General features: G+C 41.0%; 1 protein-coding gene across 2 annotated transcripts in view; it reads left to right on the top strand.

Moving 5' to 3' along the window:
- The window catches only part of LOC122811530 (nitric oxide synthase interacting protein), a 344,453-nt gene that overhangs the window by 159,105 nt on the left and 158,470 nt on the right, over positions 1-26,878 (top strand). The window lies entirely within an intron of this gene.

The following is a 26,878-nucleotide window of genomic DNA, read 5'->3' on the forward strand; positions in this document are numbered from 1 at the left end:
AGTAGAGACCCGAAGAGCTGTTGATGAGATATATATATATATATATATATACATACACACTCACTCACTCACTCACTCACTCACTCACTCACTCACTCACTCACTCACTCACTCACTCACTCACTCACTCACTCACTCACAGTGGCCCTTAATGTATATATATCTCCCATTTCCTCTCCTGTTTCATCTGTAACTAACCCCAGCTTTAATTTTATATCCTTTTAAGAATGTCATAGTAAAATTAGATGTCTACACTTGCCTTGATTTTACAGTATAAAGTAGAATGACTGTGCAAAGCAGCATACCTTTTCTGAGTGGTTTATATTCATCTTGCACTTCACAGTAAGTGTCTGCAGAGTTCATTTAACCATTGGCTAGCCTTCTCCTTCCCTGTACCCCTCCCTCCTCCAGCTCTTGTTCTGTATTGGATAGCCTGAGGTAATTTAAACCCAGGGTGCCATTTTGTTTTTTTTTGTTTCAAATCCCACAGCAGCTGTTTGTCTCCCCTGGTGTGTAATCATCCTCCTGTACGTTTTTACATTCAAGGTATGCTGTACATTGTGGTTTAATACATAATTCTTTAGTACAACAGCTTATACTGTCTGTTTCTGTTATTTTTTAACACTGCATGATGCCTTTAGATAGTTCTGCTTGATGAACTGCTGTCACATATGCACCTAGATATGTTCTGTTTTCCCTTGTTTACTGTTATAGAGCCAGAAGGGCTACTTCACGTGTTGCATTTAACTGCCCTGTCTAACTGCATTGAAAGTGTTTTGTTTGTCTTTTCGGCTTTTCCCGGTTAGGGGTCACCACAGTGGAACTCTGGTCCGCTAATAAGTGGCAGTAGATTTTTATGGTGCCGAGTTGCCAGCCCAACGTCCAACCTTCAGCGAAGGCACGCCCATTCACACATGTCTTTCGAACGCCACTCGACCGCTGGGAGGACATGCAGACTCCACACAGAAGGCACTCCAGCCGAAAACCGAACAGGAGTACCCCCTGCTGTGAGGCAATAATGCTACCGCTGCACCACTGTGGCTAATTTAGTAGAGAACTGCTTTATATCTTATTTACATTTTATTTTTGCATGTTGCCATAAGAAAAGTTTTTATGTTATCAGGTGCTGAAGCAGGAATAACCATTACCTGATATTTTTGTTATTGACTATTGCTAAACCAAGTCCAATCTGACTGGTCACACAGTATGTGCTGCCTTAACCTAATGCTCTCTTACATTTTTCTTGTATTTTTCTTTCAGTAATCTAAACTACCCATCAGGTCAAGCAGGTCTCTGCCCCCCATATCAAGCAGTGGAAATTTCAAACTTCTCTCTTGAGCACTGGGTACCCACAAACACTTGTCCTGCAACTAAAGAGACTAAACACTAATGTAGGTGCTTAACTTCCAAGTGTCTAGACAGTAAAATACCTTACCTGCATTAACTTAAACGAATGTTAGTGAGTGTATTAGTACATTCTGCTCTATAGTTCCTTAATCAAAACACTGTACTGATGAGTACATCACCAGGAGGAAACAGCTGTATAATTCTCTCCAGTTAGTGTCTCCCCCCCCAAACGAAAGTCTTTTTTCTTTTGAGAAATACTCAAATCTATAAAATAGCATTTCATTTCCTCTCCTGTTTCATCTGTAACTAACCCCAGCTTTAATTTTATATCCTTTTAAGAATGTCAGAAAATTATACTCTGTGCCCATAACATAGTTTATAACGTAGTGCAAACATACAGTTTAAAATGCAGTTAAAACTTCAGTTTAAAATTCAGTTTAACATATAACCATTTAAGCTAACACTACATACTTACCAAAGCCTAAAGTAACACTTGGAATAAGTGTTAGCCCACTCCGTTCGCCCTCGATGTGCTCGGGCTTGCTTCGCTCCCCTCCCTGCCCCCAATTCTCACCAGCCCCCACTACTTCTACCTTTATTCTAACCCCTAATCACCTGACCAGTAGTCCAACCCCTAATTCCCTAACAACTAGCCCAACCCACTCAGCCTACCTCCCCCCACCCTCCAATCCAATTACATCCCACTGCCAACAACAGATTTTGAGACAACATACTTCCACCCTCACACACAACCAACCAGGAATCCTAGTTGTACTACTCACTCAAAGTAGTATCATGTTACCCACACTCACATCCGTATCACTAGCTCTACTATCGCTAAACTTCTTAACTTCCTTGCCAACAGACCTACCACTGCACTTCTCCTATCACACTACCCACACTAGCCCACCCTCTCAAACCCACTCACACTTCTACATCTGTCCCACAATCATAAATCTTACAACTACATATTACTCACTAACAAAAATGACACCATCTCACCACACTAAGAAAGACGCACATAGACCAAGCTCACAAACAATTAATATTAAAAAACACATACTGACACTCATACAAACTCTGCTAACCTCTGGTGGCAGTCACCCAAATCCAGGTCCTCTCTCAGCTAGACAAACATCTGACCTGCTGATCCTAAATCTCTGCATAAGAAGTATTACCAACAAGCTAACAGACCTACATGCATTCATAGCCCACTACAACCCTGATATACCCGCCATTACAGAAACCTGGCTTAAACCCAGTATCCAAGATGAAGACAGTCTCCTCCCAGGGTATAATACACTTAGATCTGATAGAACTAACAAGAAAGGAGGAGTAGCAGCCATTCTCTTTAAAAACACCCTTAACTTCCAGCTCCTACACACCACACAACCCACTTTTCAAAATGCTGAAGTCCTATTTTCTGTCCTATCCATAAGAAACACCAAGAAGATCAGTATAATATGCTGCTACATACCTCCAGGCAAAAACTCACTCATAATAGAAGACATCCTACACTGGACAAAGGACAATCTACCTCAGGAAACTATCCTACTAGGAGACCTTAACACTGACTGGGCAGCCTATAACTCCAGCAGCCCCTCTACACATATCAATCTATATGGGTTCTCTCAACTAATTGAAGAACCCACTAGAATAGATAAGAAAACAATGAAAGAATCCATACTGGATTGGACACTAACCAACTATCCCAAACAAAGCTATACAGTAGGCTGTCTCCCAGATGACCTAAGTGATCATCTCCCCACCTTCCTACTCCATAAATTCTCCAATCACCCCATACTAGTAGTCTACAAACTCGTACGAGATGGCAGTAACCTTACCCCACAATACCTAAATACTGTCCTAAGCCACTGCAACTGGGAACCACTACGGACACTTGGGTTAGACCAGGCAGTAGAATGCTTCAGTACTACCTTCTCTAACATCCTTAACAGTCTACCTCCCAGCAGAAAGATCAGAGTTAAAGCCAACTATGCATCCTGGCTAAATAGGGACACCAGAGATAAAGCCTGGAAAATCTGGAAAACTGACAAAACCTCTAGCTCCAGGCAATACTGTCAGCAGCTTAGAAACAAGGCCAAGGCTGAATCCAAAATAAACAAAACTATTTATTTTCTTAGTGCCCAAAGGAAATATTCAAATAATTCACAAAAATTCTGGCATGTCATTAACTCCCTACTAAAGCCAGGCAAAACCTCTACTCCAGCACCCAGCTCTACTAACAATACCCTAGACATAGCTTCTACCTCAATCACAACCCATCCTATCCCACGTCACCTGCTCTTTCAGCCTATCACCAGTGCCCACCTCAACTATCAAAAAACTTCTCCTAAAACTAAAGCCAAACCACATTGGCAGCTGATAACATACCTGCTGCATACCTAAAAATGGCTAGTGACTCCCTATCCTATCCTGTCTCCATCCTAGTCAACCGCTCCATACTAGAATCCTACATACCCAAACTCTGGAAAGTATCTCACATCATTCCTCTCCATAAAGGAGGTAACTCCTACGAATTCTCCAACTACTGATCTGTTGCCATCCTTTGCCCCCTATCCAAAATTCTTGAGAAATGCATTCACTTGCAAGTGATGACATTTCTTAACACACACAATCTACTATCTACCACACAAGACGGTTTCCGTCCACATCACAGCACTACCACAGCCCTTCTATCCTTCACTAATCATATAAACCTTCATAGGAATGATAACAAATATGTATCAGCCATTTTCCTAGACCTCTCAAAAGCATTTGATATGGTCTCCCACTCCATTCTACTAGACTCGCTAACATCATTATCTTTCACCTCCTCTACTATAGCCTGGTTCAGAAGCTACCTATCTGACAGGCAACAAAGAGTCCAGTGGAAAGGAACTCTGTCTACACAACTTCCAACCACCATAAGAGTCCCACAGGGCTCTATACTGGGCCCACTATTGTTCTCTATTTTCACAAATAGCCTCAATAGTTCTACACAACATGCCACACTCATACAATATGCGGATGATTCAACCCTGATCTGCTCCGCGTCATCTCCACCCACCCTACATACTTCACTCAAGATACCTTTAACTCAGTAGAAAAATGGATATCAGGTATCCAACTAATTCTAAATCCCCAAAAGACAAAACTGCTACTATTTACCCCTAATAGATAAAAAAAACCCTCTCTTTTACCATAACATCTAAGGACAGCACCACCATCTCCCCTTTTAACCACACCAAACTTCTGGGCATTGAAGTAGACAATAATCTACACTTTGATGTTCACATCTCATATACCATAAAACTAGTACACAAAAAGCTAGGCTCCCTATACAGGCACTAGTTCTTTCTCTCACAAAAAAGCAAGAGTCACTCTTGCACAAAGCCACCTCCTTTCAACTCTATTATACACAGCACCAGTCTTTACCCAAATCAGATCATGTGACCTAGACAAACTAGCATCATGCTACAGTAAAATAACAAAGTTTGCTACTAACTCGACCTATAGAACACATCACTGTACCGCACTAAAAGAACTAAAATGGCTTGAGCTACTACAGCTGCTTGACTATCACCAGCTGGGCACAGCCTACAATATTCTCAAATATCCTGAAAAAAACCCCCTCATTATCCATCCTACTTACTGTCTGTATTGCAAACTGGTACCTAAGATCTAGTGAAAAATCTCTCCTTTCCATCACCAAGGCTAACAATAAAGCAGGGAAAGCGCTCTACTCCCACACCGTTGCCAGAAATTGGAAAACTCTTCCCCTATCTGTGTCCACTGCCCCCTCAACATCCATATTCAAAAATTCCCTCAAATTGCATCTTCTTAGTACCTGGTTATGCCTTTGTAGCACATAACCCTACCCACACTGCTATTAACTTCCCAAACTCCTCTCTGATCACATGCTGGATCTCTGATCCCCTGTAGGCTTGGTCATCTGAAAGGGTACTTTTAACTGTAGAATCTTACTTGATATATTTTCTTCTCTCACCATTGTATCATTGGCATTGTCTTTTTACCTATGTTCTATATCTTCTTTTACCTGGAGTGTTTTATTAATTTCTTGTTATATTACTATGCTCAGCATACATGATGTAACCTGTTTTGTGTATTATGCTGGATGTACTGTATTTGTATAACTTGATGCCGGAGCTTTTCTCCCCGGGCCTCTGCTGAAAATGGACCTGGTCCAGTCAGAATTTCCCAGTTAACAAATGTAAAATAAATAATATAAATAGTTTAAATTGAATCTATCCCTTGTTACATGAATATAAGGACAATAAACACACATTCCACACTTGAAATTTCCTATTGGTTGTACCCTCCTCAAATGTATTACACACTTCCAATATATTTTTGAAGGACCTATCTCTTCTATACACAAATCTTGGTACTATGCCTACCATACTAGGCATATTTCGATCAATGTGTAAGATCTCCCAGTTTTTCTTAATAACTTGTGTCACCCTACTGGAGTCCTTGTTGAATGTGGTGATGAAACTCAATCCTTTATCTTCTTTTTCCTGATTGTTACTTGTACCTTGGGAAATAATAATTTGATGTGTATTACCATCTAAAATGGGCCTATGTACCCCATCAGTATGTTTCTTGACCACCTCATCCTTTATTAAGTTCAACAAAACCTCCTAGTAATCTCTTTTTACAAACTGTCGTAAAATGAACTGTATTTCATCAATAAATTCTTTGTCATTGCTAACCATTTTGGCAGCACGTGCAAATTGACCTTTGACAATTGACTTTTTTTTTATGAAACGGATGCCCACTGTCAAAGTCCAAATAGGAGTTTGAGAAAGTGGGTTTTCTGTATATTCCAGATAACTTATTATTGTAATCGTCAATTTTCAAATCCACATCCAAATAAGTGATTCTGTCTTGACTAGGCACATAAGCAAATTTAAAAAAATCAGCTGTCTTATTAATGTAAGCCAAAAATTCCACTAATTGTTCTTCAGTACCTTTCCATACTAAAACCAAAAAATGCCAAAAGAATCCAAGAAAACACAATAATCCACAACAAGATAGACTCCTTAGGTGCACAATAAAGTTCCAGACAGTAGGACCCTTCATGGAAGTCTTTTAATCCACACAAACATAAATTGTAAAATCCAAAAACACGAAGCACATTAACACTAAAAACATACGTTTTCGTTTGTAACACTTCCTCAGATGTGGGTTATTTGCAAAAATTAAATCCTTTTTATACTAATAGAACAACAATGAACCATTGACGTGTTGATTAATTTTTAAAGAGATCGTAATACCAAAAGCTATGGTATGGTAATGTATTACGTATGTATTAAAACGTGCAAAAACCATTACAACTTTCAACAGAACATACTTATTTGATATTTAAAATATTAAAATCCTTGTAGATAATGCATAAATCAATGATGAAAAATAGATATTCGTAAAAACATTGTTAGACATTACTTGTGAACATTTAATTCTAAAAAACAGCTTTTGCTCATTCCAGTGTGTTAGAAAGCCATCTAGTGACCAGTATACTTCATTGCACCCTATTAAAACAACATATAGCTATATATATATATATATATATATATATATATATATATATATATATATATATATATAAAACAATGTTACTTGAGACTTTTCTTTTATGTTGAATAATACATGAAACATTTTTCTAAAAAGTAAGAACTGAATACAATTGATTAAAATTAATATTAATATAAATATAAATTGATTTCTTAAAATACCATAAATGAAGTTAATATCTTACAAAAAATGTTAAAATAAATTGAGCAAATTCTTTACTTGATGTTAATGGAATAAAGAAAATAAAGTGAGGACAGGGACAGTATCAAATATTGTCCCTATGATTAGACATATATAAAAAAATGTATGTATATACATATAAAAAATTAATTAATTAATGATATGTCCATATAAAAAATTGTACTATTTAAAATACAATATTACAATATTAAAATGCATTATTAAAAAGGGGCTTATAACTTAGCTGCCCTCAATTTTAAAAGTGGGGCTATTTGATATATGATAATTTAACCCTGGATGTTTATTGGCTTGTAAGTTGACCTGCCACCAAAGCTCCCTATACTCTATCCTTTCTTCCCATTGGCCTCCCCTCTCATCATTCTTTACTTTTTCCAAAACAAAAAAGTAAAATAATGCATTTTCACAGTTTTGAGTGTGCCTATATAGAGCGTTGGTTTCTTTTTTACTTTGTATATCATATATGTGTTCGTAGATTTTTCTTTTAAACTTACTTTCTGTTTTTCCTACGTAGAAAACTGGCAGGCTTTACACTTAGCTAAATACAACAAGCCAAAATCATCACAATTGTAATATTCCATGTTAAGTTGTCTATCTCGCCTTCATTCTTGCTGGATGGGTTCGGAGCTGATCCTCAGCTCTGACTCGGCCAATACTAAAGCTCGATAGCTAATTCCACCGGCTCGAGGCTCCCCCATATCCCACAATGCTAGGCGGTAACTCCTCAGATCTTGTTTGCCGCTTAGCTGACGAGGTGCTCTTTCCAACCGGCTCTGCAGGTTAGTTACTTTTATAAAAGTTTTACCAAAGTTAGACCCCTTTAAGTTAATTTTTCAGTAGTTATTACTTAATTACTTAGTTTTTTACCACTTCCTTACAAATTACTCCCCCTTTTCTAAAAGATTTTCCAAGGGTTCTTCCCTTAGGCCTTAGGCCCCTTCCCACCCCTCCTAGTAGTTGGAGTGAGTGTGTTTTTTCTAGGGAATTTTTTGTTAAATTTAGTTAATTTAATTTTAATTTTAGTGTAATCTGTGTGTTTGTGTGTGAGTGATTGCACTACTTATATATCTTTAGATATGTCTAAAGAATCGAAGGTCTCAGGCTTTAAGTAGTGTGACTCGTGCTGTCAGAAGATGTCTCTGACAGATGGTCACACTTCTTGTGTGTATTGCCTGGGACCTTTACACCTGCAGGACTCTTGTGCTGTCTGTCACGGTTTCAGCCCTAGAGTCCTGCAGGAACGTAAAAATAAATTAATCTTAAGAGGCTTGTTGAAGCCTGAGGGTCCCCCCACACAGTCTATGTCGGGGAAACCTTCTAAGTCCTCCAGGCAGTCGGCTCCAGTGTCTGAGCCGTCCTCCGGAGGTTCGAAGACCGTTCAATCGGTTCAACCATCGGCTCCGGCCGGAGCCGATGATTCTAGACCTACTACACACACTGTGTCCTCGGCTCCGGCTGGAGCCGAGACAGATAAGTCTAAGTCGGTTCCGATACTCTTGTCAGAACCGACTACTAGAAGAGGTCCAGGTCTCCTTCTATCGGCTCCGTTCATTCGGCTCCAGCCTCACCGCTCTTGTCTGAATGGAGCCATAGGTCACACTCCTCTAGGTCCTCCAGACTTTCGGACCATGATTTGTAGAGTGTGGTGAGTAGACTTCTTAAGTCCGAGGCACTGGCCCAGATGTTACACAGCCCGACTCAACAGTCGATGGCTACCCCTGTTCCACTAGACATTCCTCCTCCGACTCTATTGAGTTCGGAGCCGGTGCTGCTCGGAGCCGAGACTGTGGGAGCGTCGGAACCTATACCTTTCTTTTCGGCACCGTCGTCTGCTTCGATCTCCTCCTTGGAGGGATCTCGGCGCCGGACTTCCCTCGTCGGCTCCGAGGGGGCGAGTGGCATCGGACCCTTGTCCGACCCCGCTCTCCCTCTCGGTGCTTCGGCGCTGGTTAGTTCGGCTCCGACATCAGCTTCAGAGCCATCCTTGTCAGTGCCGGGGGAGGTTTTCGGCTCTTCGGAGCGGAGACCTCTGGCCCTGCCTGATAGGGGTGCCTTTGAGGTCATGCGGAGCGTGTTAGAACCTGGTTCTACTCCACAGTCTGCTCCATCAGCTCCTCCCTCTACAGTGCCTGCGGTGATTTCTTCTCACCCCCTTGCTTCGGACCGTAGAGAATCTGCGCCTCAAGTATCCCCAGTGGGAATTTCCTCCTCTTCCGAGGCCTCTCCTGATCTTGCAGAAGAACCACCTAGGAAGAGACAGTGCAAGAGGAAGCACATTGACTCACCTGAGTCTGTCACCTCTGACACTGATTTGGAAGATTCTGAGGGTTCCCCTCGTTCCCCCTCTGAAGACGTCTCCTTTGCAGACATACTAGAAATCCTGAAGCAGAGGAGAAATTGGCCAGCCCTTAACCCTTCAGAGGACGAATCAGTGTACCTTGAGGTGTTTGGTTCTCGACCTTCCACCTCCTGGGTGTCCCCTCCCTTTGACCCACTCATGGAAGTGGTGACGAGGAAGGCTTGGACGGCTCCTGACTCTGTGGAACCCACCCCTAGGAGGCCGGACAAATTTATCACTGCCCCCAAAGACAAGGAGTTTTTGTCCAAATGTGTCTCTGTGGATGCCATGGTGGTGGCTGCTGCCAAGAAGGAATTAGCGGATCCTTCGGTACCTGTTCATCCTCCTAATAAGGAATCTAGGACCATGGACAGGTACAGTAAGCGGATGTTTTCATCAGCGACTTTCCCCATGCGTTCGCTGAATTACCTGTGTCATTTCACTCGTCTCCAGAGGGACTTGCTCAAGGATATGAGTGAAGTGTTGAAGGACCCATCAGCTGTGGGTTTTCAAGATAGGATGAACTCCCAGCTGGCTACCCTTAATTCAGTAGTTAACTCCTCCATGCGCCCGATTTCGTACGTGGCTGATGGAGCGAGCAGAGCCACAGGTTCAGGGGTGGCTTTACGCCGCCATGCCTGGATGCGGCTATGTAGCTTTGTGGACGCTTTCAAGGCGTCCTTCACTAACTCCCCTTTTGACGGATCATCTCTCTTTGGTCCACAAGTGAAGGATACTCTGACAAGGTGCGAGGTAGAAGGTAAGACTCTTTCTGCCGTCGGAGTCCATTTTTCTACCCCTTCCAGGCCTTACCTCAAAGGTCAGAAGGGGGGGAAGATGTGGTTCCGCAAACAACCACAGGGAGTCTTACCGGACGCACAGAGTCGTTTCCCCTCTAGAGGCAGAGGGGGGAACAATAATAATAGACGCCGTCCTAGAGGCAGAGGGGGCCCGCAGAATCAGGGTAGTTGAGAAACCTTCTCTGACAAACCCTTTCAGCACCCCTGAGGGGTTGCCCGACTGTCCACCTTCAGAGGCAGTCGGGGGAAGATTATCTCTGTACCCAAAAGCCTGGCTTTCCCTTACTCAAGACAAGTGGGTACAGTCTATCATATCCGAAGGCTACAGAATCCCTTTCATTCGCATCCCAAAACAGTCCGGAAAATCCCTTCCAGACGTTCCACCCAGTCAAAGGGAGCAAGCAGCACTAGAGATTTCAAAGCTGCTAGCAAAAAGAGCCATTCAACCAGTTCCAGCAGACCAATGAGGATCCGGAATTTACTCCAAATTCTTTTTGGTTCCAAAGAAAACAGGGGACTGGAGACCCATTTTGGATCTCAGCAACTTGAACATGTTTATCAAGAAAACAAAAGTTTGGATGGTCACGCTGCAGTCCATCCTGCCCTTTCTGGGCCAGGACAACTGGATGTGCTCCATAGATCTCCAGGATGCGTACTATCACATCAAAATGAACAGACGATCCAGGAGATTTCTCCACTTCAGGCTAGGGGCCAGTCATTTTCAGTTCAGGGCCCTGCCCTTTGGTCTCACTACAGCCCCCCGAGTGTTCACCAAATGCATGGCAGTGGTCGCCGCTCATTTGAGGGGCCAGGGATTCCAGGTGTTTCCGTATTTAGATGACTGGCTCCTGACTGCCACCACCAGGCATCTACTTCTCTTAGCCAGAGACTACACTTTACGAACCTGTCAGACTCTAGGCATCTCTGTAAATTACGAAAAGTCTGTCTTGTCGCCTTGTCAGTCTATTACCTTTATAGGCGCAAGATTAGACACAGTCAGTCTGTCAGCCAGACTCACAGAACAAAGAGTAGCAGACATTCACAAGCAGGTCTCTCTTCTCTTACGACAAAACAAGGTCAAAGTCAGACTGGTGTTGAAAGTCCTAGGGATTATGGCGGCAGCTATTCCTCTCCTCCCCTTAGCCCGCTTTTACATGAGGATTCTTCAGTGGATGCTGTTCACTCAGTGGTCCTTTCAACTTCTACCAATGTCCCACACTATCAGCATAACTCATTCATGCAGGAATCATCTTCTCTGGTGGGTCACATCTCCCCAACTTCTTCTAGGGAGACCCTTCATTCCCCCGCCCCCGGCTGCAACTCTGACAACGGACGCCTCCCTGATCGGGTGGGGGGGGCATTACCAGGGCAGGACAGTCCAGGGCACGTGGCAGCTGATCGAGTGCCACTTGCACATAAATGTTCTAGAGATGAGAGCAGTGCTTCTAGCATTGCAAGCCCTTCAAGACTCTCTTCCCAAGGGAACTATAGCAATTCAGATGGACAATATGTCCGTAGTGTGGTACATCAACAAGCAAGGCGGAACCAAATCTTACCCCTTATGTCGAGAAGCACTCAGACTGTGGCAATGGGCGATCTCTTCTCAGCGCTTCCTGATAGCAACGCACATTCCCGGCAAGTCCAATGTGATAGCAGACAGACTGAGCAGAGCAATCCTCATGCCTCACAAGTGGTCTCTGAAGAAATCAGTGTTGGAAGAAGTTTTTCGAACTTGGGGCCAACCTTACTGCGATCTTTTTGCCACTCCCCAAAACAGCAAGTGTGCCGATTTTTTCACTCTCTTTCCCCTACCAGGTCATCCCATCAGAGACGCTCTAGCTCACGATTGGCCTCCGGGACTTCTGTATGCCTTTCCCCCCTTCCCACTGATACCTCAGCTGATTCGGAAAGCCATTGCTCTGAAGGCCTTAATGATCCTCATTGCCCCTTATTGGCCTCAACAAGTTTGGTTTCCTTTTCTTCATCGTTACCTTTTGGCGCAACCATGGCATCTGGACCCAGTTCCAGATCTCTTGATCCATCAATCGGGTCAACTGCACCAATCCCTTCCCTCCTTGAACCTCACAGCGTGGTTCCTCCAATTCCAACCTTAGCCAGGCTTCCCTTAATATCTCACTCAGTTAGAGATATTTTGATAGCTTCTCATAAGTCTTCTACCCAGAAGATTTATAGCAGCAAATGGAAACGTTTCTCTTTATGGGCAGTGTCCAGGGAAATAGACCCCTTTACTGCACCTATTCAGTCCATTCTTGATTTCCTAGCTGAGCTTTTCCAAGCGGGCTCTTCTCCTTCTACTATCAGGGTTCAATTGGCGGCTATATCTAATTTTCATGTGGGAGTGTCAGAGTCTACTATTATGTCCCACAAACTCTGTAAAGCCTTTTTGAAAGGAGTTTTTCTTCTTAAGCCCCCTGTCAAGGATCCACCTCCTCCATGGGATCTGAACTTGGTTCTAACATCTTTGATTCTACCTCCCTTTGAACCTGCAGCTTCATGTTCTATGAAGTTGTTGTCTTGGAAAACGCTTTTTCTAATAGCCATCCTTCGGCAAAAAGGGTTTCGGAGCTTCATGCTCTATGCCGTCGTCCTCCGTATCTAATTTTTCACAAAGATAGAGTATCCTTGCGTACCAATCCATCCTTTTTGCCCAAAGTGGCCTCTCAAGCAAATCTGAATCAAACTATTGATCTTCCAGTTTTTTTCCCCGATTATGGCAACAGGTCAGAACAAAAATTGCACTCTTTAGATGTTCATCGCCAACTAAGGTATTATTTAGACAGGACTAAACAGTTTAGAAAAACAGACCGACTGTTTGTTTCATATGTGGAAGGCAAGATGGGTCTTCCAGTCTCTAAAGTGTCACTTTCGAGATGGCTTACTTCTACGATTACCTTTATTTATGAGATCAGACACCAACAATTGCCCTCGAAGCCTAGAGCTCACTCTACACGGGCCTTGGCCACATCCATAGCTTTTCAAGATAGGCTTCCTATTGATTCTATTTGCTCAGCAGCTACTTGGGCTTCACCTCATACATTAATTTCTCATTACAAGTTGGACATAGCCTCCAGAGACCGTGCCAACTTTGGTTCCACTGTTCTCAAGAGTCTGTTCCGATAGGCCACCCGGTACAAGGGGCTAGGGACGCTGTCCCATCCAGCAAGAATGAAGGTGAGATAGACAACTTAACATTAAGAAGTTATGTACCTACCATAACGTTCCATGTTAGTTGTCTTCTTCTTGCCTTCTTTCTTGCGTCCCACCCTCCTTCCCCCTAGCCTGGACAGACCTAGAGGAGATTGTTTTGTGACCTTTTCTAATCCTTTCTCCCACTCCTTACCACCTCTATATTTCCTCCGTTAGGTTTATGTCACCTCACAGTCAGCCCTATAGAGGTGGGTTACCCTTCTCCATGTTATGGAGCTTTTTTCTTGCTTGGCCTAGCTTCAAATGAGATCTGAGGAGTTACTGCCTAGCATTATGGGATATGGGGGAGCCTCGAGCCGGTGGAATTAGCTCTCGAGCTTTAGTATTGGCCGAGTCGGAGCCGAGGATCGGCTCCGAACCCATCCAGCAAGAAAGAAGGCGAGAAGAAGACAACTTACATGGAACGTTATGGTAGGTAGATAACTTCTTATTCCCCACTAATGTTGTATTTCTACTTTCTAAATATATGGACTCATTGTTAACAATGTAAGCACACTGAGAACAGTGCCCTCATTTGTATGTTCCATTTTTTTCTTTTGTTACTGGGGCTATTTGTAGTATTATGTTCTAACAAATTCTTCAAATTATAAGAGTTCTTGTATACCACTCTTAACCTTTCCTTACTAATTTTGTCCAAATCAGTAGTATAAGTGAACCTTTTCCATTCTTTTTCCAATGTATTTCTCACCATAATTGAAGTTGCATTAAATTCCAACACCAAAGCCCTATTAAAATTTTCATCCTGCTTATTTTTTCCTATTATTTCCTCATTTTTGCCTAAAATCGGTTTAAATTTCCCTGTTCTCCCTTGTAAAACATCTTTTTCTATATGTTACAAAAGACACACCGGATATTTTTTTGCCACAAACATTTGATTAAGAATTTTCATTTCTTCTATAAAATCTTATTCCTCAAGAGGTCATTCTTGAAGACCTTATATACTGGCCTCTGAATAAATTCTGCTTTTGGTGTGTAGGGTGCGCACTAGTGTAACATAGGTATGAATTTGAATAGGTTGCCTTCCTTATATACTCTGGAACACAGTTTACATTCTTTTTTATATATGTCTGTGTCCAGGTATAGTAACTTTTCCTTATCAGCTTTATATGTAAATTTCAGAAACTCTGTGCTGTTATTCAGAAAACCTATAAATTCAGTAATTTCTTCACTGGATGCAATCCAAAAAATACATATGTCATCCAGAAATCTTTTATATAAAAGCCATTTCTGGCTGTATATTGAATTTAAAATCAGCTTTTCTTCCCATTTTGCTAAAATAAGATTTGCATATGTTGGGGCACATGCTGCACCCATAGCCACACCTTTGGTTTGGTGAAAATATTCACTTTTAAAATATAAAAAAATTGTATTTTAAAACCAAGTCAATTAAATGCAAGATTACTGTACATTTCATCATGAGTCAGGCTATTATCTTCAAACATTACTTCTTTCAAAAATACCAGTCCTTCTTCATGTGGTATTACTGAAAACAGATCTACAACATCCACCATTAGGAAGGTCAATGTCTCCCTGTACTGATCTTGTTTAATACTTCTTAAAAAGTCCCATGAATCTCTAAGGATGTTGTTTCTTCCTAACCACAACTTTTTTAGCTTGCTATCTACGAACTTAGCAAGAGGCAAAGTTTTTGATCCCTCCGCTGAGACTGATTGGCACAAAATTGTGAAAATGCATGCTTTTACTTTTTTGTTTTGGAAAAAGTAAAGAATGATTAGAGGGGAGGCCTATGGGAAGAAAGGATAGAGTTTAGGGAGCTTTGGCAGGTCAACTTACAAGCCAATAAACATCCAGGGTTAAATGATTATATATCAGTAGCCCCGCCTTTAAAATTGAGGGCAGCTAAGTTATAAGCCCCTTTTTTAGTAATGCATTTTAATATTGTAATGTACTTAAATAGTAAATTTTTTTTATATGGACATATCATTAATTATTTTTTTATATGTATATACATACATTTTTTATATATGTCTAATCATAGGGTCAATATTTGATACTATCCCTGTCCTCACTTTATTCTCTTTATTCCATTAACATCAAGTAAAGCATTTGTTCAGTTTATTTTGCCATTTTTTGTAAGGTATTAACTTTATTTATGGTATTTTAAGAAGTCAGTTTATATGTATATTAGTGTAGTTAGGCAGCATAGGATGGTGGTTTGTAGGATGACATTGGTGATCAAGAAGAGGAGGATGAGTGTGGGGGCAGCACCAAGGATCAAATGGTGGAAATTGAAAAAGGGTAATTGTGAGGTGATGTTCAAGGAAGAGTTAAGACAGGCATTGGGTGGCAGTGAAGAGTTACCGAATAGTTGGGTAACTACAGCAGAGCTAGTAAGAGAGATGGCTAGAAAGGTGCTTGGTGTGACATCTGGAAAGAGGAAGGAGGACAAGGAGACCTGGTGGTGGAATGAAGAAGTACAGGAGAGTATACAGAGAAAAAGGTTGGCGAAGAAGTGGGATTGTCAAAGAGATGAAGAAAGTAGACAAGAGTATAAGGAGATGAGGTGCATGGCAAAGAGAGAGGTGGCGAAGGCTAAGGATAAGGCATATGAAGAGTTGTATAAAAGATTGGACACTAAGGAGGGAGAAAAGGACCTGTACCGATTGGCTAGACAGAGGGACCGAGCTAGTAAAGATATACAGCAGGTAAAGGTGATAAAGGATAATGTGGGAAAAGTACTCACAAGTGAGGAGAGTGTGTTGAGCAGATGGAAGGAGTACTTTGAGGGGTTGATGAATGAAGAGAATGAGAGGGAGAGAAGGTTGGATGATGTGCGGATAGTGAATCATGAAGTGCAGTGGATTAGCAAGGAGGAAGTAAGGATAGCTATGAAGAGGATGAAGAATGGAAAGGCTGTTAGTCCAGATGACATTCCTGTGGAAGCATGGAGGTGTTTAGGTGAAATGGCAGTGGAGTTTTTAACTAGAGTGTTTAATGAAATCTTGGAAAGTGAGAGGATGCCTGAGGAATGGAGAGGGAGCATTTTGGTACCGATTTTTAAGAATAAGGGTGATGTGCAGAGCTGTAGTAACTACAGAGGGATTAAACTGATCAGTCACAGCATGAAGTTATGGGAAAGAGTAGTGGAAGCTAGGTTAAGAAGGGAGATGATGATTAGTGATCAGCAGTATGGTTTCATGCCAGGAAAGAACACTACAGATGCGATGTTTCCTCTGAGAGTGTTGATGGTGAAGTACAGAGAAGGTCAGAAGGAGTTGCATTGTGTCTGTGGATTTAGAGAAAGCATATGACAGGATGCCTAGAGAGGAGTTGTGGTATTGTATGAGGAAGTCGGGAGTGTCAGAGAAGTATGTAAGAGCGGTACAGGATATGTACAAGGGTAGTGGTGAGGTCTGTGGTGGGAGTGACGGATGCGTTTAAGGTGGAGGTGGGATTACATCAAGGATCAGCTCTGAGCCCTTTCTTATTTGCAATGGTGATGGACAGGTTGACAGACGAGATCAGACAGGAGTCCCTGTGGACTATGATGTTTTCAGATGACATTGTGATCTGTAGTGAGAGTAGGGAACAGGTGGAGGAGACCCTGGAGAGGTGGACATATGCTCTAGAGAGAAGAGGAATGAAGGTCAGCAGGACTAAGACAGAATATATGGATGTGAATGAGAGGGAGGATAGAGGAATGGTGAGGATGCAGGGAGTAGAGGTGGCGAAGGTGGATGAGTTTAAGTACTTGGGATCAACGGTTCAGAGTAATGGTGAGTGTGGAAGAGAGGTGAAGAAGAGAGTACAGGCAGGATGGAGTGGGTGGCGAAGAGTGTCAGGAGTGATTTGTGATAGACGAGTACCAGTAAGAGTGAAAGGGAAGGTCTACAAGAGGGTAGTGAGACCAGCTATGTTATATGGGTTGGAGACAGTGGCATTGACAAAAAGGCAGGAGTCAGAGCTTGACGTGGCAGAGTTGAAGAGGTTAAGATTTGCACTGGATGTGACGAGGATGGACAGGATTAGGAATAAGTATATTAGAGGGTCAGCCCAGGTTGGAAAGTTTGGAGACAAAGCCAGAGAGGCAAGATTACGTTTGTTTGGACATGTGCTGAGGAGGGATGCAGAGTATATTCTGAAAAAGATGCTAAGGATGAAGCTGCCAGGTAATGGGAAAAGAGGGAGGCCTAAGATAAGGTTTATGGATGTGGTGAGAGAAGACATGCAGGTGGTTGGTGTGACAGAGCAAGATGCAGAGGACAGAAAGAAATGGAAACGGTTGATCTGTTGTGGTGACCCCTAACGGGAGCAGCCAAAAGAAGAAGAAGATGATTAATATTAATTTTAATCGATTTTATTCAGTTCTTACTTTTTAAAAAAATGTTTCATGTATTATTCAACATAAAAGAAAAGTCTCAAGTAACATTTTTTATACCTCAGTTGTTTTAATAGTGTGCAATGAAGTATAATGGTCACTAGATGGCATTGTAACACTGGAATGAGCGAAAGCTGTTTTTTTAGAAAGAAATGTTCAAGTAATGTCTCATAACGTTTTTACGAATATATATTTTTCATCATTGTTTTATGCATTATCTACAAGGATTTTAATATTTTAAATATCAAATAAGTCTGTTCTGTTGAAAGTTGTAATGTTTTGTGCATGTTTTAATGCATACGTAATACATTACCATACCATAGCTTTTGGTATTACTTTCTCTTTAAAAATTAATCACCACATCAGTGGTTCAGTGCTGTTCTGTTAGTATAAAAAGGATTTAATTTTTGCAAATAACCCACATCTGAGGAAGTGTTACAAACAAAAACGTATGTTTTTAGCGTTAATGTGCTTCATGTTTTTGGATTTTACGATTTATGTTTGTGTGGATTAAAAGACTTTCGTGAAGGGTCCTACTGTCTGGAACTTTATTGTGCACCTAAGGAGTCTATCTTGTTGTGGATTTCCATACTAAAAATAAATCGTCCAAAAATCTCATGTAATATGCAATATAAGATTTATACGTACTTTCCAAGATTAATTCGTATTCCCAAAAGGACATGACATAATTAGCAAAAATGGGGCCAAAAGCTGCCCCCATAGCAACCCCTGTAACCTGTCTGTAATAATGGCCTTCAAAGTACACACAGTTGTTTTTGATTACTGTTTCCAATAGTGTGATGAACCCATTTACTTGGTCCTGGTCATACATATTAGTTTTTAATAGTTGCATTTCTAACCATGCTAAACTCATGACTAAAGAAGAAATTTTGGTGGTGAGTGAATTGGTTGAAATTGTATTAGAGAACAACTTTGTCTACTTCGAAGGTGAATTTTACCAACAAAATATAGGAATAGTGATAGGGGCAGCATGTGCCCCTACCTTCTCTAACACAGTGGTGTTAAGATGGGAAAAAGAATTTGTGGTGTCTAACCCTTTCCTTAGGAATATACACTTGTACGTGAGATTTTTGGATGACATCTTTATCTTGTGGGATAGAGTGGGAGAGGATATTCCTAAATTCATGGTATATTTAAATTGTTGTTGCCATTATTTCAGGTTCACTTACACCTATAATCAGATAGGGATTTGTTATTTAGACACCTGTATATCCCACACCAATACAGGATTCAAATCCAGTATTTTCAGTAAGGAAACTTTTTTTTAATGCATATTTGCATTATTCTAGTAACCATTCACAAGCTCAGAAAAGAAGTTTGGTAAAAGTCCAGGCACTTAGAATAACTACGATGACATCAGAGCATGAGGATTTATGGAAGGAGCTTGAAAATTTAAAGGACATGCTATTAGATAGCGGTTATCCATTAAAAATGGCAGACAAATTATGGAAGTGTACGAAGGGTGGGGGAAGAAATTTCACCCTTTGTTGGGTATGTAAATGGTAAAGACAAAAGAAATTTCACAAACAACACAATTTCAAAAAGCATTATTTTTTTGGAACATAGCGAACATTCTAACAATGTTAAAGAAATTGTAAGAAAGAACTGGAATGATTTTAAGGTTAGTAGTGAGATGCAGCAGTTAACGTTGTTGCCTCACAGCAAGAGGTTCTCCTGTTCAGTTCTCGGTCGGAGCGCCTTATGTGTGGAGTCTGCATGTCCTCCCTGTGGTCGAATGATGTTAAAGACATGCAGGTATGTGCAAGCGTGAACGGGCGTGCCTTCGTTGAAGGTTGGGCGTCGGGCTGGCAACTCGGCACCGTAAAAATCCACTGCCAATCATGAGCGGACCGGAGTTCCTCCATGGCAACCCCTAACCGGGAAAAGCTGAAAGTCTAATGAGATCTTTGAAATTGTAGGACAGAAACCTATTTTCTGTCACAAGATAGGGAAGAATTTTAAACAGTTATTCGAAGGAAGGGGTGGTGAGGAAAGCAACAAGGGAACTGTTGCTTGTGGTAGTTGTAAGCAGTGCGGACGCCTAGCAAAAGAAAATAGTATTGTGTTGGCTAATGCACTGAGGAGCAAGGTCAATTTTGTGTACGGAAATTGTGGTACTAATAAAATAGTTTAATTAGTGAAGTGCAAGAATTGTACTGCCTTCTATATAGGTAAAACTGAGAGGGCATTGAGAGCAAGAATTTATGAACACTTGTACAACATTGACAGAAAAAAGATTCTAATGCTCTATTTAGACACTCCCGTGTATGTAATAATTTGAAATGTTTCACTTTTGCTATTTTGGAAAGAATGACTATTAACCCCAGGGTGGAGACTGGCAAGGACTTCTTATGAAGAAGGAACTAATATGGCAGATAAGATTAAATGCAACATAAAACCCAAGTCTCAATGACCAAGTTTCCATATTGTCTATATTAAAAGAGAAAGCAGATGTACTGACTTAATGTGTAACGTTTGCATTTTAGTGTGTATAAAAACATTTTTTTCGTAAAAAATGTTTTGATATGAATGTTTTAAAATGTGTTCATGTTTTTTATAAGGGTCAAAGTGAGTTTTTTAAGAAAAGAAGGGGAAATTATGTTAATTGGTTAACTGAAAGGTGATTTTGACACAGTGTATATAAAAGGAAGAGGTGGGAGTATGGGTATTACATCTAATGAAGTCTCTTGTGTGGAGATGAAAGCATTTATGAATAGTGGTTGTGCTATAGTTTGAATAAACCTTTTGGCTCAGTGTACTCTGCTGGTTGGAGTTTTCATATTGTTTTACTTGTTGGTCGTGTTTGCCACATTTTGACTGTACATAAGGGATACCGGACAAAGTTTTGAAACAGGAGATTGTCAAGTTGTATGATCTTTCTGTTCAGGTAGCCAAGCACTCCAGTAACTGTGGATATAATGTTGGGAATGCATCATGTATAGTAGTAGCCACAGTGTCTGTGATTTGGAGACATGCTTAGTTTAGGATTCAATCCCTTTCAGAGTATTTAAAGATGAAGCTTATTAATGCACCCTCTTTGGATCCCCCTCCTGATGGAGTATTCAAGAGGTTGGCAGACAAGGGCAAAGCCATGCTGTTTGTCAAGCAGCTTTTTCAAGCCCAAGCTCCTATTCATCAAAAAGTACCCCGCAAAATCTTGGCCTTTACATACTGACATTCTGAGCAAGAAAAGAACAAGTGAGGTAAATTAAAAAAAAAAAGGAAGTTCAGAAAAGAATGGCAAGCAAAGCCAAAGAAGCTTGGAGGTGTTCACGGCTATGACCCCCATGGGAGCAGCTGCAACACTTCCAGGCTGCCCCCTGCCTTTGCACTCCTAAGGCCACCCCAATCCTCTCACCTCATGCTTCCAAATGTCTCACTTCCTTCAGAGTGAGTTGGAATGTGCTTAGCATTATTTGTTTTAAAAAATAGGAAAACATTAGATAATCAATAATAATAATAACAGATAATCAAAATAGGGGAAGTTACCCCAACAAAGAGACCAGTCACCAGTGGATTCTGTGCTAGGACCTCTCCTGTTTCGTATCTACTTTTCTGAAGTAAATGTTAATACCAAAGGGCTCTAGCTGGCTAAGTTTGTAGATGACTCGAGCTAGGAGCAGTCTTGAATCCCCAAATGACTTAGTCATCCTGCAGGAAGGTTTGTCTCAAATAACTGGAGCCAGAAGCATGGACTGAAACTAAATGTCAAAAAACATTATTGTGTCCTTTGGTAAGTCATCTACCCCAGAGACCTACAGCATTGACAGTACACCCCTAAGAGTTCACCCAGTTGTTCTGGATCTGGGAACTTATGTGGACAGTCACCTAACGTTTGACTGACATGTATCTGTTGTAAGAACATCCGTCTATATTGCACAGCTAATAAATAAAAGGATCCTGTCTTGATCTAGGGACGTCACTGCCTCCCCTTTACTCTGCCCTCTTTAGGCCACTCATCAAATGCAATGCCCTCCTTGGGATGCATCTGTCCAGATACATGCAACAACTAGAACACCCACAGAGATAAATTACTAAAAGGATAGAAGGCCTAAACAATAATTTGTCCTACATGGACCAATTCATAGAGATATCACTATATTATATATCTTGCAAACTTCTAAGAGGTGATCTGTGCCTGGCATACAAGGTATTCTCTGACCCATTACTAATAGATTTACTGCACATCAGCAAGTCAAATGTCATCAGAAATACTCTGTTTAAGGATCTAAACCTCTTCTGCAGCATCACCAGAACAGTTTGGAGGGACAGGTATACTTCATAAAGGATACCACTGCTGTGGAACAGACTCCCAATCCATGTAAACAAAGTTCATCCTTGTCCATATTCAAGTGCATCTTCGATCTGTAGATGGAAAACAGCAGATTTACCCCAGGACAGTTACCACCACCACTACTAATGGACAGAGGCAGCTCCTCAATGCTTTATCCCATGCATGGTCCCCTCCAGCATCTACCTGCATGCTTTGGGAATCTTCCAAAAAGTCAGGAAAGCAGTGGTGAATAGTATGATGTGTTAAGTACTTACCATAAGTGTAGAAGTTCTTTATAATACAGTTTCTTTGCCTACTTTCCAGTTTTTTTCCCCAATTTTAGGCACTCTGGATTAAGATGTCTACTCATTGTTCCTTTACCTTCCCTCTCACTTCTTTGTTTTTACCTGATCATTCATATCAGAGAGGGAGACTGGGGGCTCTGGCATAGATGTGGAGTATGGTATTATTTGGTCCACTAGGGTTTTAGTGCTAGAGCCCTCTTATTTGACCAGGGCCTGGGTAAGAAAGACCTGAAGATGGTGCCTGGTAATATACCTGTTATACCACAGATGTCCTTTTGTAATAGTGGGATGAATTCAGCTGAGGCCCACAGGTGAAGATAGAGTATTGAAAGTAAAGCTGATTAGTCAGGCTACCTGCAGAAAGGAATCCCAAATGTCAGGACTGCAGCAATGAATGCATTTAAGGTAAGCTCCTAACACAGTCATTATCATCAACCCCCCTTTTTCCCATTTTTTTTTTAATATGGGGTTGGGGTATCATGTTAACTGTTGCCGTTTCTCTCAATTCAGTGCTACACTCCTACATGACTGTCAGACATCTTCTCTCACACAGTCCAGCCACCTCATTGCTGGATGCCCTTGTTTCCTCTTACCTTCTTCCTGTCTGTTCCAAATCTTGCACAAGGTACAAGGTTCGATCCTGACCTTCGGCCAATGCCTGTTTGGAGTTTGCTTGTTCTCCCTGTGTCTCTGTGGACTCCTCCCACCCCTGAAAATCATGCTAGGCATTTCCATTTCAAATCCACCAATGACTGGAGCTGTGGGCAGCAGCACAGACTCTGTATGGTGCCCTATAGGGGGTGAGTTATATAGACTAACTAGTTTGGGCATCTACTATGACGTACAATATCCTCAAGATAGGAGATCACAGACTGCACACTGTGGCAGGGCTAGCCACTCAACAGTGTAAAATATGGCTGTGGGTGATTCGGTCATGTTGACTAATGTCACCTAACACAAATAGCCTGTCTTTATGATGTAAATATGTTAGCCACTGACTAATTTGGTAAAGAGGAGTTTTCAAAGAAAGTGGTTCTGTTAACATTTTCAGCCTGCCTTGCCTTTGGATGCCCCAGTCTTTTCCAAGTCTGCCTTAAATTGTTCTTGAAAGGTACCCAAGGTCTCCCTGTGCTCCTCCTGTCTATATCTAGATAAACACACACACACACACACACACACACACACACACACACACACACACACACACACACACACACATATATACATATATGTGTGTCTGTGGTTGTGTGTGTCTGTGCTTGTGTCTGTGGTTGTGTGTGTCTATGCGTGTCTCTGTCTGTTTGTGTGTGTGTGTGTGGGTCTACTTTGAGTCACTGCAAGCACCAAATCGCTGAAAGCTCAAATCACTGAAAACACATTTCACTGAATGTAAGTACTGTTGGGCTCATAAAACATATATGCCCTTTTCCCCACTGTAGTGTGATCCTGGATTTAGTATATATAGTTAGGGGTGTGTGAGGGGGTGTAGCACCCTGCCTACTTTTGGTTTTATATTGTTGACTTTCAGTGGAATCTTCTTCTTCTTTCGGCTTTTCCCAGTTAGGGGTCGCCACAGTGGATCATCTGTCTGCTCATGATTGGCAGTGAAGTTTTACGGTGTCGAGTTGCCAGCCCACCACCCAACCTTCCACAGGAGGCACGCACTCACACCTAGGGCCAATTTAGAGTGTCCAATCCACCTACTGCATGTCTTTGGGATGTGGGAGGAAACCGAAGCACCCAGAGGAAACCCACGCAATCACAGGGAGGACATGCAGACTCCGCACAGAAGACACCCCAGCCGTGAATCGAACCGGAGAACCTCTTGCTGTGAGGCGGCAACGCTAACCGCTGCACCATCGTGGCCGCCCTGTTGACTTTCAGTGAAGTGAGATTCATAAATATAAAAGCTAAGTAGGTGGAGACTATGCCCCCCCCCCCCCAACTATATTAACTGCAGGATCGCACTACAGTGGGGAAAAGGCCATATACGTTTTGTTTGCCCAACTGTACTTACATTCAGTGAAATGTGAGTCCGTGAAATGAGTTTTCAGTGATTTTTTGAGGGTGAATTGATATTCAGTGAAATGAGTTTTCAGTGAATCAAAGTAGACACACGTATGTGTGTGTGTGTGTGTGTGTGTGTGTGTGTGTATGTGTATATATATATATATATATATATATATATATATATATATATATATATATATATATGCAATTATATATAAATGTATGCAAATTGTGTGTGTGTGTGTGTATGTAGAGATGTAAAATCAGAAACAAAATGCAAACTTGTTTGCATTAATTCTTCTTAATAATGAGGATGGAATAGAGCATAATTGTAATTGTATGTGCATGCATATGTTATTATTAAAGCTAGAGTATGCTCTTCCAATCACTGTTTCAGATTCCTCACAAACACATATTTCTTCAAACCTCCCTTAACAAAATATCTGATTTTATCTTTCTAGCAGATAACAGATCTGACAACTATTTCAGAAGACAAATTTGTCACCACTCACAGACAGAGCTATCCCGTGTCCTAGTGTCAAATTATTGAGGGGGCATATGGTCTGTTGCAGAGGCTAACTGCTTTAGCTGCTTGCCGAATGGGGCTGGATTAACAAGACAAATACTCCTGTGAAAGGAATGTTGTGGTAGTCTTCTGTACTATTCAGGAATATGTTATGGTGATTGTCTGTGTCAACTGCACTTTCCTTATTTTTAAAACTTTTTCTTGTTCTTTTGTTTGAGTTACGCTTCCTCTTTTAATCCAGTCTGAAACGCTGACTCTTTGTAGGTACTGTCTTGTGCTAATTGCTGCAAATGTGGATTACTGTGTTCCCTTTCCAGGTGTTTTACAAGCATTTAATTTCAGATGACTTTTTGGGAACAGTTGAGTGCAGTTCACCACTCTGTGCACTGTTCAAGATGGCAAATAATGCCATATCCTAACTGTTGTCCCATTCTAAATGTTTACTGTATTGTTTAATGCAATTTGCAAAGAAGTAAACTTTAGAATGTTGTTTTGGACTTTCTCTGCACTTGCACCTTTGTTTTAGTTATAGTGTGTGTTGTTGGGTCACCTTGGACTGTAGAGACATGGTGTGATATGTCATGAAATAATGGCAGTTTTAATCTTGGAGGTGTTACGAGTGTAGTAGTACAGAGTAGCTACCCCCTCAAAAAAAATAGTATAGATTGTGTTCTTTTTCTACTGTAGTATGTAAAATATTTTTCTTATAATTTTGAATTAAGATTGGAAGTGCAGATATCAATATGATTTTCTGAAAATAACATTTTATTTATTTTTGATTGCTGCTAGTTAATTGTGTTGGCTGCATTTGGGCTGTGGGCTGTTTAACAAGGCCCGAAATGGAAAACAATGGTGCTCTATTTTCTTTAAGTGTTATGATATCTGTAACAGCTACATTAGTTAAAATCAACTTAGAATGGACATCATGTTAACATCTCAGCAGACAGATGGTACTTCAAAAATGTAGCAGTACAGAGACCTACAATGTAGCATCAGTATTGGAACATGAATCCAAGAAGTGGTATTGGAAGAGAATCCAGAGCCTTCTGATCTTGCTGGCAAGTGTGCAACCTGCAAATTCTGATGTGGTGTATATGTTATTCAGTGACCAGGTTGTGTCTCATCCTTGTATACTGTAAATTATGTAGTGTTTACTTGAAAAATGATCTGAATGTTGTGCTCTTTGGAGATTTTGTATTATCATAGTATACCTAATACTGTTGTTATAATATAGGTTAATAGCAAATGTGTAGTTTGAATTTTAGATGTATATGTCTGTCTGTGTGTGTATATACATATTTCAGCTTTTTTCAAAGGTCAGTGTGTGAGAGTTGAGTCATGATCTAAGAACGAATGTGTCAGTGCTCCTTTCCTGACACCATTGAGTAAACTGCTGGGGCTGCACATTCATGTATCTGTTTGTCTGTTCATTAATGCAGTCATTCCCCAATTAAAAAAAAAAAAAAAAAAAAACAGAACAAAAAATATCCAGAGCATTTGCTTTAATTAAGGATGGAACTAGCATAAAGGATATGGACCACACATCCCAGTTCTAATGAAGGTAAACGTGTAAGAGTATTCACCATGTAATATATACTTGTATAATTTTAGGAATTTTTATGTTTCATCTTTTGGAATTCCTAAGTCAACATCATGTACCAGTGCTGTTTTAGAGTCCTACGTTTCTGATTTATATTTTTTAGAAACAGATCTGTTTCTGTACTACTACTTTTCTAAGCTTGTTTCCTGCCTTTCCTGTGGGTAGTCTGGCCTGGATATAGATTTGCTGTGTCCAGGACTATTTGTTGGCTTCTAGGGCCCAAGCCTTTCTGTGTTGAAAGAAAGCCTTCTAGCTTAATTTTGTTTCTTAGAACTAGACAGTTTTTTGTTTCAGC

Source organism: Protopterus annectens, chromosome 9.part0, assembly GCF_019279795.1.
Source record: "Protopterus annectens isolate FY-2018-M chromosome 9.part0, PAN1.0, whole genome shotgun sequence".
In the NCBI taxonomy this organism is placed as follows: Eukaryota; Metazoa; Chordata; order Ceratodontiformes; family Protopteridae; genus Protopterus; species Protopterus annectens.